The sequence below is a fragment of the Meles meles genome, chromosome 20 (genome assembly GCF_922984935.1).
Source record: "Meles meles chromosome 20, mMelMel3.1 paternal haplotype, whole genome shotgun sequence".
NCBI classification, from domain to species: domain Eukaryota; kingdom Metazoa; phylum Chordata; class Mammalia; order Carnivora; family Mustelidae; genus Meles; species Meles meles.
The window spans coordinates 34,991,329-35,006,584 of NC_060085.1; positions in this window are offsets into that span (position 1 = coordinate 34,991,329).

Here is a 15,256-nt window from a genome sequence, read left to right on the forward strand (position 1 = left end):
CAGAAATATCAAGGGAAAAGCACAAAGGCTCTTCTTAAGTGGGTGGTCAATATCACTTTAATTCTTCATTGTAATCCTCACAAACCCAAAGCCCTGTGAACTATTAAATTACTATGGGGATTTCCTCTGGGCTCCTTGCCCCAGCTGGTCTCAGGATGTTCTGGGCAACAGGCAGCTTGGGTAATGCTCTCTGAACACCTGTCACCTGCTTCATACAATAATCTAAATAGAATGTGAATACAAAAGGCCTATTATCAATTATGCAATGATCAGTTTGGCTCTGACTACACGTCTGTGTGGCCTGCTTTAGAGCACGTTGTACATTCCCTTAGCAGGCACATCAAAACCCATGAAACAAGAAAGGGCATGAAGAGGAGGTGGTTGCTAGCTCTACTTCCAGTTAAATGAGTCTGGGCATATGGAGATGATCAGTGGGTAGAGGCAGATGTTTGTGTAATGCGAAAGGCAAGGGACTGGGCAAGACCAGTGTTATCCAAGCTCTGAAATGTGTGTGTGTGCATTGTGTGTGCATTGTGTGTGTGTGTGCTTGTATTTTGTGGGTAGTTCTTTCTCTGCTGATGTGACCCTAAATGATATTTAAATTCTTAGTATGGAAACTCTGGCTTCTTGCCTTTGCTACCATCTTTATTCAATGTGTGGCCAGTTCAGGGTAACTGGCTGTCCCCGCTGCACAGGACTGAGAGGGCATGGCACTTGCAGTGCTCAAACAGGGAAAATCCTGGATAAACTGGGACAAGTGAGTCACCCTCTGTCCTAAGTGCTCCGTATTGGTTCACATGGAGTCTACCTGCCTTCCACCGGGATATACACATGATTGCAAGGGGGCTCCAAATCAGTATTGAGGCTACTTGGAAAACAAGATCACAGAAGGGATGGATAGGAAGCCAGTGGTAGTGCACGGCTGGAGGCAAGAGCTGGGGCTCCTCCAGAAATAGATGGTAACGGAGCGCACGCTCTGTAGAGAAATTTTAAAGCAACGATAAAACTGATTAGAAGTCAGTGTGCTTTTCATTATCAGCCTGCACCAGCCATTCTAAATGAAGTCAGTGATAAAAGACTCCTCCTGGGGGCGCCGGGGTGGCTCTGTTGTTAAGCCTCTGCCTTCGGCTCTGGTCATGATCTCAGGGTCCTGGGATAGAGCCCTACATCTGGCTCTCTGCTCGGCAGGGAGCCTGCTTCCCCCCTACCCACCACCTGCCTCTCTGCCTACTTGTGATCTCTCTCTCTCTCTCAAATAAGTAAAATCTTAAAAAAAAAAAAAAAAAAAGAAAGAAAGAAAAGTCTCCTCCTGGCTGGGGCAAATTACCCCCCCCCGGCCCTTCCTACTTCGGAGTGTGCCCCTATAATGGAGCGGAAGGTAATCCGGGACCCGTGAATGTCCCTTTTTATTGACAGCTTGCTGTGCTGAAGTTGAGCCCTTTCTATGCTTTTCTCATTTACTATTCTCACCAGTTTGTAAGGAAGACACTTACTCTAGCCCTTTTGCAGATAAGGTATTAAGAAGTCAAGTGTCTTATTTAAGGCCACACAGACAGTAAGCTGACAATCTGAATCCCAGGCCAAAGATAGGGCGTCTCAGCCCGGGTGCTCTGTTGCCTTTGTTCCTACATAAGGACGAGTCTGAACACCGCGTCCCTAATGGGCACACTGAAGTGGTGGGCAGGGTGGGAGGCCACGGTTGATTCTGCGATGAGCTGCTTAATAAATATTTGTTGAGTAACTGAGTGGATGAATGAAGGAATACACTGAGTGAAAACTGGTGCTGTCTTAGAATTACCAGACTCCAGAGAGCTTTCGGTTCAAGCAGGACAGATTTTCTTTTCTTTTTTTTTAAATTTTTCCAGCCATTGGGGCTTGCCAGTCTTAAGAATTGAGAACATTGAAGACTGAGCTGGTCCCTGTCCTGGTTATTCTCCTTTTGGGGAAGATGCTTACACTAATGGATACCAAGTGTTTGTGGATGAGCTGCACCATGAAACACTAATATAAGGATTTTATTTATTTATTTAGAGCGCCAGTGGGGGAAGGAGCAAAGGGAGAGAGAAGCTGATGTCACTCTGGGTGCTTGATCTCAGGACCCTGAGATCATGACCTGAGGCGAAATCAAGAGTTGAGTGCTTAACTGACTGAGCTGCTCAGGTGCCCCAAGATTCTTCTAAGATTTAGCCTATCTTAGCTTTTAAGTCATGGAAAATGGGGGACCCAGAACTAGAGTGGATTCTCAAGGTCTAATGTAGGCACTGAGGCCATCATTAATGGGGCTCCCAAGTCCCACCGCCTGTGAATCTGACCTGATGTGTAATGAGGGTGACGTTCCCTGCTCCCTGCTCTTCCTGAGACAGTTGAATTTGGAGACTTTCCCATGATTTTAGGGATGGGCTTCAAGCTAGAGGTTGCATGCTAATGTTCTATGGCCTATGTCTGGTCAGTATACACATTTGGTTTGGCCTAGAATGGTCCCCCAAATTTTTAAGTGATATTTTAAAGAATAGGAAGACTTTATACAAAAACTTGGATTTGGGGCTTCTCCTCAAACAGTAGAAAAGTTAGCTCTAGGGGCGCCTGGGTGGCTCAGTGAGTTAAGCCGCTGCCTTCGGCTCAGGTCATGATCTCAGGGTCCTGGGATCAAGCCCCGCATCGGGCTCTCTGCTCAGCAGGAAGCCTGCTTCCTCCTCTCGCTCTCTCTCTGCCTGCCTCTCTGCCTACTTGTGATCTCTCTCTGTGTGTCAAATAAATAAATAAATAAATAAATAAATAAATAAATAAAAAAGAAAAGCTAGCTCTACACCTGCCCAGCAGCACTGGCTGACTAGTCTTGGCTGATTCCTTTCCACAAGGCATGGGTTGACAAGTGCCACTAGAGTCTAACATTGACTTAACTCACTTCATTTATTTAGGTCACCTGTCTGCTCCCTCCATGAAGCGGGTGACCCTCTTCTGGATCTGCACTGGCCAATACAGTAGCCACTAACCACATGGGGACAAAAAGTTTGTATCTAAATTAACATTAATAAGATTTAAAATTTGGCTTCTCAGTTGCACTGACCATACTTCAAGTGCATCTCAGCCAGAGGTTAGTGACTGCCATATTGGGTGAGACAGATCACAACGTTTCCATTACCAAATGGAGTCTCTTGGGCAGAGCTGCTGTAGACCTCACCTATTTCAGAGTTGTGGCTGGCCCACTAACCCCCACCCAATGGGTTTTACCCTGAAAATCCTATTATAGCAAGAGCAGAAGGGGGAGAAGAAGAAGAAAGAGGAGGAGGAAGGATCATTTGTTGGGTGCTTACTCTCTGTGAAGTACTATAATAACATTCCACAAATTATCTAAATTAATTGCTTACACAGTCCTATGAGATAAGGGAGATAACTCCTCCTCATCTAAAGAAGAAGAAACACAGGCTTAACAATTAAATTGCTGAAGCTCACATCATTAATGTATGGTAGTCTAGGATCTAGGTAGTCTAGGTAGTGTTTGGTCCTAGAACTCAGAGAGGGGATGGATATGGTGTTCTTGGTCCATTGGGATCTGCCTAAAGATTGCACCAAAATTACACAGTTAGATGACATATTCTTGGCCAACCCTAAGGGCCATTTCAGTGAAAAACAGGACATTGTCTATTTTCACAATAATTTTTTTTCATTTCTCTTTTTTTAAATTTTAAATTAAAATTTTAAAAATTTAAATTCAACTAGCCAACATCATTAGTATTTGATGTGATGTTCAATGATTCATTAGTTGCCTGAAACACCCAGTGCTCATCATTTATGTGCCCTCCTTAATGCCCATGAGCCAGTTACCCCATCCCCCGACTGACCTCCCTATCCACAACCCTCAGTTTGTTTCTCAGAGTCAAGAGTCTTTCATGGTTGGTCGCACTCTCTGATTTCTTCCCATTCAGTTTTTCCTCCTTTCCCCATTGTCCTCTGCACTATTCCTTATATTCCACATATGAGTGAAAGCATGATAATTAATTGTTTTTCTCTGACTTATTCCACTTAGCATAATACCCTACAGTTCCATCCACTTATTTTTATTTTATTTTTAGAGAGAGAGAGCATGAGCGGGGATGGGTAAAGAGAGAGGGAAAGAGAGAATCCCAAGCAGGCTCCCTGCTGAGCACAGAGACCCACACAGGCCAGAGATCAGGAGATCACAAGATCACAAGATCATGACCTGATCCAGTATCAGGAGTCTGATGCCCAACTGACTGGGCCTCCCAGGTCCCCTTGTTTTATTTCATTTCTGTAGCAATTACATTGTTGCTCCTTTTCCTTGACTGAGAATTCATAGCTGTCCATTATAAGCTGATTTTAAATACTGAGCTACTCCATGGATCCATCAAGAAGAAATTTATTTTGACATTCCAGTGAAATGACATTTCTTCCTTTTTAAGGGGGTTTATTATTAAGTGTGTTGTTCCATTCTTATTAAGAAGTGTCATTTTCACAGACTGCACTAATTTAATAACAATGTAGGCTCAGAATGGACAAAAGAAAAACAGTTCAGCTTTTGTCTATTACATGGTAACAGAAATCACTGATCCCTTGGAAAGAGGGGGGTATTAGACTAATTAATTTCATTATGGGTAAGACTTTTGATATTATTTTCATGTCTCTAGGCAAAATAATTATGTTCTAGGTGCACAAACATGTTTTTGTTGCTTCTGCGTATGCATTACAAATTCTTCTTGACGATTTTCTTTTTTCTGCTTTATATGTAACTTTGTACTCTCTGATGGTTCTTTTTCCACTAGCATTGTTTTCCATTTGCATGCTTTTAAATTATAATTTCTCTTTAAAGAATTCAGCACATAAAATTACATCAAGAGTTACCATTAGCTGAAGAAGAGTGAAAAAATTTTAATCAGGTAGAATTACTTTTAAATGTAAAGGGGATATATTCATGTGGTTTGTGTCAACCTTTTTCTACAGTCTACATTTGAAATTATTTTGTAGTTTCCTAAACTATAAACATTTATCAGAAACATTTTTAGGACAGGATTTGCTTTGCCAGAGCACATAATTATCATGAGCTTTGCTTGCCAATAAAGAAGAATCAAGAAGAATGCTTTCATCTGGTTGAATTTATGCATAGGATATGGATGGTAAATTCTTTTTTTTTTTTTTTTTTGCAGGAGATTTCATCTATAGCCTAGAGGCAGAGGAAAAGCTTTTTACAGAAGTAGACAGAGAATTTGATTCATAAAATCCCGCATTTCAATTACAACCAACATGATGCTGGTTCTCTCACAAATGAAGTGTCTCATGACACTTCACAAATGAAGTCACAAATGAAGTGACTGATATTGGTGATATTTTCCTTTTTTTTTTTTTTTGATGAGTTTTAAAATATCTCTGCTTTACCATCCAGACTCATATTTGCCAACCAAATCTCCCACCAGTTTAGGTAGCATTTTTTTAGGAGGATAATACAGAACAGATGTTAATATTAAAGTCTGGGAGGAAAATGATTTCTCAATGCAAATATACCCTCCCCTAGCAGAAAATGTTGGGCTGAAGAATTTATTTGCTCTGTTAATTAGCATTTGCCAAGTGCCCATGATGTGGTCCTCAGTGTGCTCTATGGCCGCGCTTATCAAATTTAATGTGCATATGAATCACGTGGGACACTGTTCTCATGCAGATTCTGGTTCTGTTCATCTTGGAGACTCCCCATTTCTAGAAAGTTTACAGGTGAAGCCAGTGCTGCTGGCCTAGGAGTCACACACTCTGTAGCAAAACTCTTGGCATCAAAATAGAGATGAACACAGTAAAGCCCAGCCGTGGGCTCTTCAACAAATGGAAGAGAGCTGGCTAACTGACGAGTAAAGAAGAGTGGGAAGGTTCTGCTCTAGGTTACAGAGATACTATCAACTAGGGGCAAACCAAAGAAAACTGACATGGAAAAGCATAGGAGAACCACCAGAGGAAAACAGACGCTTTTGGGGAGATAATGGGACAAAAGAAAAAAGGAGTGACAAGTGGTGTTGCCCATTTTTTTTGGATGGCTTTAGCCGGAGGGCAGTCTGATCTCCGCTGTGGGGTGGACTCCAACTCAGAAAGAAAATCCTGCAATGGACTGGCTTGAAAATCAGATGTCAGAGTTCAGGTTAGCTCAGCAGCTGGAAAGTGAGGGAAGATAGAGAGGAGGAAGAAAAGGGAAGGAAGATAAAGAAAGGAGAGACATACAGAGAGGGTGTCCCAGATTTGGTAGGTAAACTCTGTTCCGTCTGTGGCTAGCCCCAAAGCCACCTACCTACGCAGGAGGAAGCCTCCCAGCAGCCCAGCTAAGACTAAGAGAGCTGCAAGGACTGCAGTTGCTCCTGATGGGAGGGGAGAAAAAGTTTGCAGTTTGAGTTCTGCAAAGTTAACTTCCTGTTTATAAAAATAATCAGTATTTTTCAAAGGAACCTGACAGAATCCAGAGATGCTTTAATGTATTATCCTCAATACCTAGGATACTATCCAAATTTTTCTTGTAACAGGAAGAAACAGGCAAATGTAACATATATTCAAGAAAAGAGAGTATCAAGACAAAACTTGAGATGAATGAGGTACTGGAAACAGCAGGATGAATATTTAAAGCATCACTTATAACTGTGTTTGAGGACACAAAGGAAAACATGCTAAGATTTAAAAAGGTAAGAATCACAGCAGCAAAATAATTAAAAATAATAATAATAATAAAAAAAGACCCAATGGAAATTCTAGAACTAAACAATATGTTATCTTAAAAATAGGGGTGCCTGGGTGGCTCAGTAGGTTAAACGTCTGACTTTGGCTCAGGTCCTGATCTTGGGGTCCTGGGATTGAGCCCCATGTCAGCCTCTCTTTCTCTCTCTCAAATAAATAAATAAGATCTTTAAAAAAAAAAAGATAAAAAATAGAAAATCCATTGCATGGTCTTAACAGCAGATTGAAGATGACAGAATAGTCAGCCACTGTGAAGACACACAGTATCCAAGCCAAGAACGTTAAAAAGTGAGCAGACTCTCAGGGATCTGTAGGACAATAGCTTAAGAAATAACATGTTTATACTTGGGATCCCAGAAGGAGAGGAGTAAGAGAATAAAGCAGGAAAAAAAAAATATCTGAGGAAATAGTGGCCCGACACTTTGCAAATTTGGTGAAAGACATACATTTTTCATGAATGTATGTCAAGGAACATAAATACAAGCCAACCACACGTAGGCCGTCCGTAGTCAAACTGCTGGTTATAATGGGAGACAGCATTGCTAGTGCCTGAAAGTACAGACTCTGAGTCAGAGAGGCCTGCATCTGCTGGTTGACTTCCATGCAACCTTGGGCGGATGACTCTAAGCACTGAGCAGATTTTTGGCTCACAGAGTACTTAAGAATCAACTGCACTGTTGGTAGGAGTGCAAAATGGTACAGCCATTATGGAAAACAGTATGAAGTTTCCTCAAAAAATGAAAAATAGAATTACCAGAGGATCTAGTAATTCCCCTCCTGGGTATTGACCCAAAGTAAATGAAAACAACAATCCAAAAAGATATATATGCTTCCCTATGTTTACTACAGCATTATTTGCAAGAGCCACAATATGGAAGCAACCCAAGTGTTTATCCACAGAAGAATGGATAAAAAAGATGTGATATCTACTTCAACACACAGGCACGCAGGAATATTAGTCATAAAGAGGAATGAAATCTTGCCATCTCCAACAACATGGTTGGACTAGAGAGTATAACACTAAGTGAAATAATTCAAACGGAGAATGGTAAATACCATACCCTTTCACTCAAATATGAAATTTAACACAAAAAACAAACAAGCAAAAAACAAAACAAAACTGAAAACTCACTCTTACAGACAAGAGAGCAAACTGGTGGTTGCCAGATGGGAGGTGGTGGGGGGATGGATGAAACATGCGAAGGGGATCAAGAGTACACTCATCATGATGAGCACTGAGTCATGTACAGAATTGTTGAATCATTATGTTGCACATCTGAAACTAATGTAACACTGTATGTTAATTATATTTCAATTAGAAAAAATAATCATTAGAAAGATGTGGAAGAGAGAATGGGACTTTGGGGTTAAAAAAAAAAAAGGTAGAAATCCGGGGTGCCTGGGTGGCTCAAGTGGGTTAAGCCACTGCCTTTGGTTCAGGTTATGATCTCAGGGTCCTGGGATCCAGCCCCTCATTGGGCTCTCTGCTCAGCAGGAAGCCTGCTTCCCCCGTCCCTCTCTGCCTGCCTCTCTGCCTACTTGTGATCTCTCTCTGTCAAATAAATAAATAAAATCTTTTAAAAAAAAAAGGTAGAAATCCAGGAGAGATTGGTTTAACCTACATTTTCTGCTAACTCTGAATCCAAAGACTAAACCAGCATATATCTACCGACCAGTTACTAGTAGGTTCTCTCCTGCCAAAATTGGCATAAGTTACCCAGTGGTCAGCTGAAGATCACCAGGGACAAGTGGCTCCATGAAATTAACCTTATTTCATAACATATGTTCTCTCACACCAACCATGACTTGCAACGATCCTCTCTCTTTGTGATGTAGCAGAACAAGAGTGGAGTGATGATATTTCTGAAACAGTAATTGATGGCTCTCCCCAGCCTTTCCTGCTCTGCTTTTGTCCTTGCTTTCTTTCATCTATCAAATTGTAGTGAGGCCACTTGGGGCTCACTGATGCAGGGAAGGGACATGTTCTCTGGAAGGTGGAGAAAAAAGTGGTTCCTCCCATGTTTTGAGATTTAGTATATGTGCTGCCGAAGCGAGCACCATGTTTTGAGATTTAAACGCCTGGGTCTTGAGGGAAAGAGAAAGAATTCAGGGCCCAGTTCACAGATTTGGGAGACCACATGATCATTTAAGAGCAAGACTTTTGAACCTGCAGTCTATAAAATAATTTTGTGCTAAAGTGAAAAAGACTTTGAAGGGGAAAAAATGAAATCTTGGAAAGGGCAGGTCTTGGCATGGCCTATCGTCTCCACTGTTATCACCTTAAGTCTGAGCAATCATAATGTCTTGCTCAGATTATTGTGAGAGCTTCTCCCCACAGGGGTACCTGTTTCTGCTCTTACCCTCCTCATCTCCCCCAGGCCAATCTGCTTTCAGCCAAACAAAGGGTTTCCTGTTGTAACCTACGCCTGGTCAGGCTAATTTCTCTGCTCACAGCCCTGCAAAGTCTTCCCACACTATTCCCAGTCAAAGCCAGAAAGACCTCTGCAAGGATTACAAGACTCTGTACACATATCTTGGTCCCCTTCTGATGACATTTCTTTCCATTTTCACTACTAGCCTTGAATATGTCAGGCATACTACTGTCTTCAGTACATTGTCATATTCTTCTCCCTGATAACCACGAGTCTCCCCTCCTTCAGGTTCTTATTCAAATATCACATCCTCAGTAGGTCTGCCTTGAGAACCTCCATTCCCAACCTATTGCTCTTACTGTGTTTTGTCCTTTTGTGATTGCACTTTTAGTATATATTTTACTATACATTTTTAGTATACAGATAATTTACTTAGTCCTTTTTTTTTTTTGCTATTATTTATTGTCTGCCTGCCCTTTTAGAATGATAGAAGAGATCTTTGTTTTTTTCACTTGTGTATCTGAAGAGCCTGGCACAGTGCATTTGATAAAAGCTCAAGAAACAAGGACTGTCTCCTGAACCTCTTCACTTTCTTGTCCTGGGTGTACCCTAGGAAGGGAAAGTAGGACAGGCAGGTAGGCTTGGGGGATTTATGAACAGATGTATGTCTTTTCCCAGCCAAGACATTGTATTAGCAGCATATCCTAGAGAAGAAATGCAGTGTCTTGGTTGGGAGTGTTTGATGTCACTGCATGGAGTTTCTGTAAATACCTGTGAGCCCAAGAAGGATTGAAGGGGCAGAGGGCTTGGAATGGTACCCAGAGAGTTTTCCATATGTGGAGCAGGAGTAGCAAAATGATTGTAGCAACAAGGGGGAGAACTGCCAAGACCCAAAGGAAACTTCTAAATACAGTAAGGGTTAAGTTGTATATTGGCTGATGCCTGTTGGGCTGGAGGTTGGTTCATGATGGCCTTATTTTGTGTGCCTGGAGCCCCGACTTGGAGGCTAAACTTAGCTAGGACTGTTGCAAGGACCTCCTCCACATGGGTCCTCCAGCAGGCTCATTATTTCATGGTGACTTCAGGCTCCAAGAGTGAGTGTTGTAAGAGGGAGGATGTAGAGCTACCAGTCTCTTCAGGCTGGGCTCTGAGACAGGCACAGCCAAACTTTCACCAAATTCTCATGGCCCACGCAGTCTCAGAGCCCAGCCAAGCTCAAGGGAGAGGAAGATTCTCCCCTCTAGACAGAAGAATTATCAAACATTTTTGACGATCTTTGATTTTCCATCAAGTGACATCAGCAAAATGTTATCAAAAATAAGATCCCAGTGAGTACTATCCCATGGAGTGACATCAACCTTTCCCGATGCTACCAAGGCATGGGAAAAAATGTCATCCTCACAGGAAACATACATTTTAATTTCTTTCTTTTTTTTTTGAGATTTTATTTATTTGTTTGACAGTCAGAAATCACAAGTAGGCAGAGAGGCAGGCAGAGAGAGAGGGGGAAGCAGGCTCCCTGCTGAGCAGGGAGCCCAATGCGGGGCTCGATCCCAGGACCCCAGAATCATGACCTGAGGCTTTAACCCACTGAGCCACCCAGGTACCCCTATACATTTTAATTTCTTAACCAACAAGTAAGCAAAATATTTTGTTATTCCATGTTCTACTGTCATTCTTGACGAATGTCAATGGGGCAGAAACAAAGTAGAATTAATCTGGATTCTGACAGAAACTGGGAAGAAAAAGATAAAAGAAAAAGAAAGAATTGGGTGAAAAGTTACACAAGAAGGAGGATAGAACGAAGCCATTTATTTCAAAGGAAAGAGAAACTGAGTTGTCGTTACAGAAAGAGGAGGAAGGCAGCTAACTCCTAGTAGAGGACAAACACTAGAAGGAAGCAGTAGAGATGGAAAATAATGTCAAAGTCAGTTGAGTGTGGGAAAAGAAGAAATCAGGGCAAATGTGTGCTTGAAGCCAAAAAACAAAAATAAGATCAAAGTTTGGTTCTGAAGATTTCAATAGAATTCAGAATTCTTCATTAGGAATTCCGAGGGTAGGGGAGAATAAATCACCGCAAAACATACAACTAATAACTTGAATGATGTTCCTTTCATTGTGTCCGACTAGGAAAGAGGTTTGATTTTACAACAGCCATTGTAATTATTATGTATCTACGCTTGAGAACGAACAACACAGAAGCACCTGGGTTTCCGATCCAACTTTGAAATACAGAAATGAAAGGACCAAATGCAAACAAACAACAACTTCCCCCCACCACACACCCAAATACTCCACCCATATGTTGTGCAGGCTCTCTTTAAAGTCTGTCCTCAGAGACTTTCACCCACTGTGAAAAAATGAGAAAAAAATTCTATTTTCTCTCTTTCCTGTGGCAAGAGAATGGCTCCTGCTGCATTTCCTTGTAGACGGAACTGTTTTGTTTCTGGTGCTCCTGAGAAGCATCAGAGTTGTGAAGTCTCAGAAAGTTGGGACAAAGGGACTTTCCCTCTGAAATGGCGGCTAACACACAGCAGGGCCAACACAATTCATCTAGGAGCAGCGAGGGTGCAGGCAGCCGCTGGAACAGCCCCAGAGAGGACCAACCATGAACACGCAGGCAGTGAGACAGAACATGCCTCCTGTTTTCAGAAGAGCTCTGAAAAGACGACTCAAGTTGGGAGGTTATACTCATTTCAGGAACAAGGCACTGCCTGAAATCATTAATGTATGTATTCCTATGTACGTAATTCTTGTCTCACCCCAATTTTCTCCCTTCCCCCACCGCAGTCCCCTGATATTTTCCCTCGGATCAATCTTCGATCTCAGTGTTTTAAAAACTTCTAAGAAGCTGGGTTTTTCCACCTTCAAATGAAGAGTTTGTGTCTTTTTGATTTAAAGTCGAAAGCACTAGCGCTGTCTACTGCAGTCCAAGCCTGTAGCATACAATCTGACATGTCAAAGGCAAGAGAAGAAAGAGAAGGCAGTGCGTACACATATGGAGGGAGGGGACTGGGTGTCACAGCCACAGCATTGTGCCTTGGACACAAAAGGAGAATTTGGAGAAACCTGAAGGCCCCCAAGCAAATCAGCATGCAAATGATTTACTAAGTAGCTATCTGCACCCAAAGAACTCACTGGGACTCCTGCCATTCCAGAAAGAATAAATTTCTCAGCTACAATCTGTATTGGCCTCCGGTATTCTAGTTGGACACTGGACTGTGGTTAAATCCAGATGGCAACACATCAATTTCGTGGTAGCAAAAACAGTTCTGTTTTGTATGACTGATTCTTTGGGGGCAGACCACCGAATGTGACAATGATGGCTTTTTTGAAAGACACGGTTGTGAATCAGGCAGATGAATAAATCAGGCAAACATAAGGAATGGCCTTGTAAATAGAGCTTGTGTACTGACAGAACGTTCTTCATAAAATACTGTACTTTTATAGGCATGAACTGATTCCGTGGCTCTTTATAAAGATTATCTTTGTAGAATTTACATAGTACATGTACTTTATTCTCATGACCATCATTTACTATAAGCAATCAGAGTAAGGGGCAGGGAGGAACATTAGACTAACAGGAGAAAATAGGATATAAGGCTTCAAAGAATTAGAGAATGCTGACGTTGGGGAAAAGGGGTGTTAGGGCTTATGTAGATCAATCTAATATTACTTAAGACCAGAAATGGTTATTTATTTTCCTAATATCACATGTCTAATAAGTGTTGGAGCCAAGATTTGGGTCTTCTGACTCCAAGTCCAGCGCTCTTGGAGTATCTTAATATTTTAGTTCCCAAACTTGTATGATATTGACTGCTTATATTCTATTAATTGGGCTAAGTAACTACAAGATTCTACAATAGACCAACTCTGAAATCTCGGGGGGTTCAGCAACCAAAATTTATGTGAAGTCAAGTGCAGGTTAGTGGGGACTTCCCCACTCCAGAGGACCAGACTCTCTTCAACTTGAACACCTCCATACCACAGGAGGATTTAGGTCACTACATTCGTGAAAAAAGAATATGGATTATCACCCCAATTCTTAAATGCCTCAGCCTGGAAGATTTATGTATTACTTCCACTCACATTTCATTGGCTGGAACTAACTATAAGGCTTCATCTAAATCAAATGGTTTTGGAAAGTACAACTCCCCCATGTGCCCAGGAAGGAGACGAGAATTAGGTGAATACTTTTAACCCCTCTCACACGTGCATACCTGGTTTTCAAGAAACACAAAATAAAGCAATATTACTAAGTGAAGTATGGAGATTTCCCGGGTGACTGGGAGGTAAGAATAACCCAATTACTCTTTCCGCTAAACTCTTACTAAAGTATGAAGGCCTGGCAAGAAATACTTAGGGCTTATGAATTCATTTCTTTTAGTAGAGGCATTCTAAATCCCCAAGTGTGACTTCACAAGTATTATGACCCAAAATATTGGCCACCTGCTTTGTCTGTAACATTTTACAGACCAGAACTCTAAATTGCATCTCTCTTTCCAGAGCATTTTGTAGATTCCAGGTGGCCCCATATCACAGGGAGCAGTATCTCCAATAAAATGGATACAAATATTTGTGAAGCTCATCCACGGCCCCAGAGAGCCTGTGCTTTGCTGGCACTGGCGGGTCCTATTGACATGGTCCAGGGAGCACCCGGAGATTTTCCAACTCCAGAAAACTGCAGAGGTTGGCCATGGGCTGTTAAAATGAGTCATCTGCTTCTTGGTTTCCTATTTGTAGTTTTTAAGGCAACATTTATTGCCTTCCACCAAAGGGAACACCGCAGGTTTGGTTTACCAAATACTAGAATAATAGGAACCTAACCTATCTGATACAAATGTTTTTTGAGTTCTTTGTGATATTGAAGACTCTCTCTCTCTCTTTCTCTCACACATACACACACACACACACACACTCTCGACTTCTTTAGACTGGAGCTTTTCAATCCTCAATGTACAAACACCTGGGAATCTTGGTTAAATGCAGATTCTGATCTAGAAAGTCTGGGATGGGTCCTGCAGCTGTCTTTCCAACAGGCTCAAAGATGATGTCAACACTAAGGATCCCTCCAGGGGATCACCTGGGATTCCTTTTACCAGGTTCAGTGTGTCCATTCCCCACTGGTTACATCTTCTGCTGTTAAGGTCTCTGAAGGATAGCCCCTGGGCTATTGCTTATGTCTACCTATCCCCATTCTCAGCAACTGATACCCAGTGACTCACAGGTATGGAGAAACAGAAGTGGGACAAACCCTGGGTGTAATTTCGGCCTCAGAGCTCCTCAGCAGAGCGGCGTGAGGCTGAAGCTAGATTTCACCTGAAACCACATCCTATCCTGTCCTATCCTGCTTCCTCTTCTTCCTTAAAGGTTTTCTTCACAGAGCACTGCCTCGAATAATCCCATCTTAGGCTCTCCTTCCAGGAAACCCACCAAAGGCCTTGGCAAGCCACATTTTGAGAAGCCAGTCTAGAGTGTTCTAGAATTAGCTGAAACAAGGTGCTGACTTGGGATTGGATTTTTAAAATTTAACCAACACTTTTTCAGCTTCTTGGGTAGAAGCGGCCAAAACTGGTGCCACTGGTAGCTGGCCAACTAAAGATATCACGGCAACTGAGAGCTTCCAAAGGCTCGTGGTTATGGAGTGTGACTGGTGCTTCCTGAGTATTTAATGTTTATTTGGTCCTTCCACCCCTTTCCATCTATGTTCAGCACCTATGTGTTGTACTTGCATTTTTTATATCTGATGCAGGTCATATGATATTCATTTCTGATCTTGATTTCAGCTATCTTTTTTACTTTCTTCTTTCCTTTCTTTCCCATAGCAGGGTTGAATGGACTTAAATGATAACGAGCACAATGAAGGACATTTAACATGGACAAATTATTTCATAACGAAGAAGATGGCAAAAAAAAAAATGAGGTTAGATCTGAAAATGGGACAGGGAAACAACCCGCTGATTAGAGAGTGGAAGCATCTACCACCCTAAGAATAATGGACAAAGTAAGGGGATGCTTGTTTCCAGGATCCAGAGACCAACCTAGATCATGGTGGAGGTGGTTTCTGAAGCAGAGAGAGAGAGAGAGAGAGACCCTGGTATCTCCCTTTCTCCTATATTCTTTCTTGCCAGTGCCTGACATGGGCTAATAGAGCCAGAGGTCAG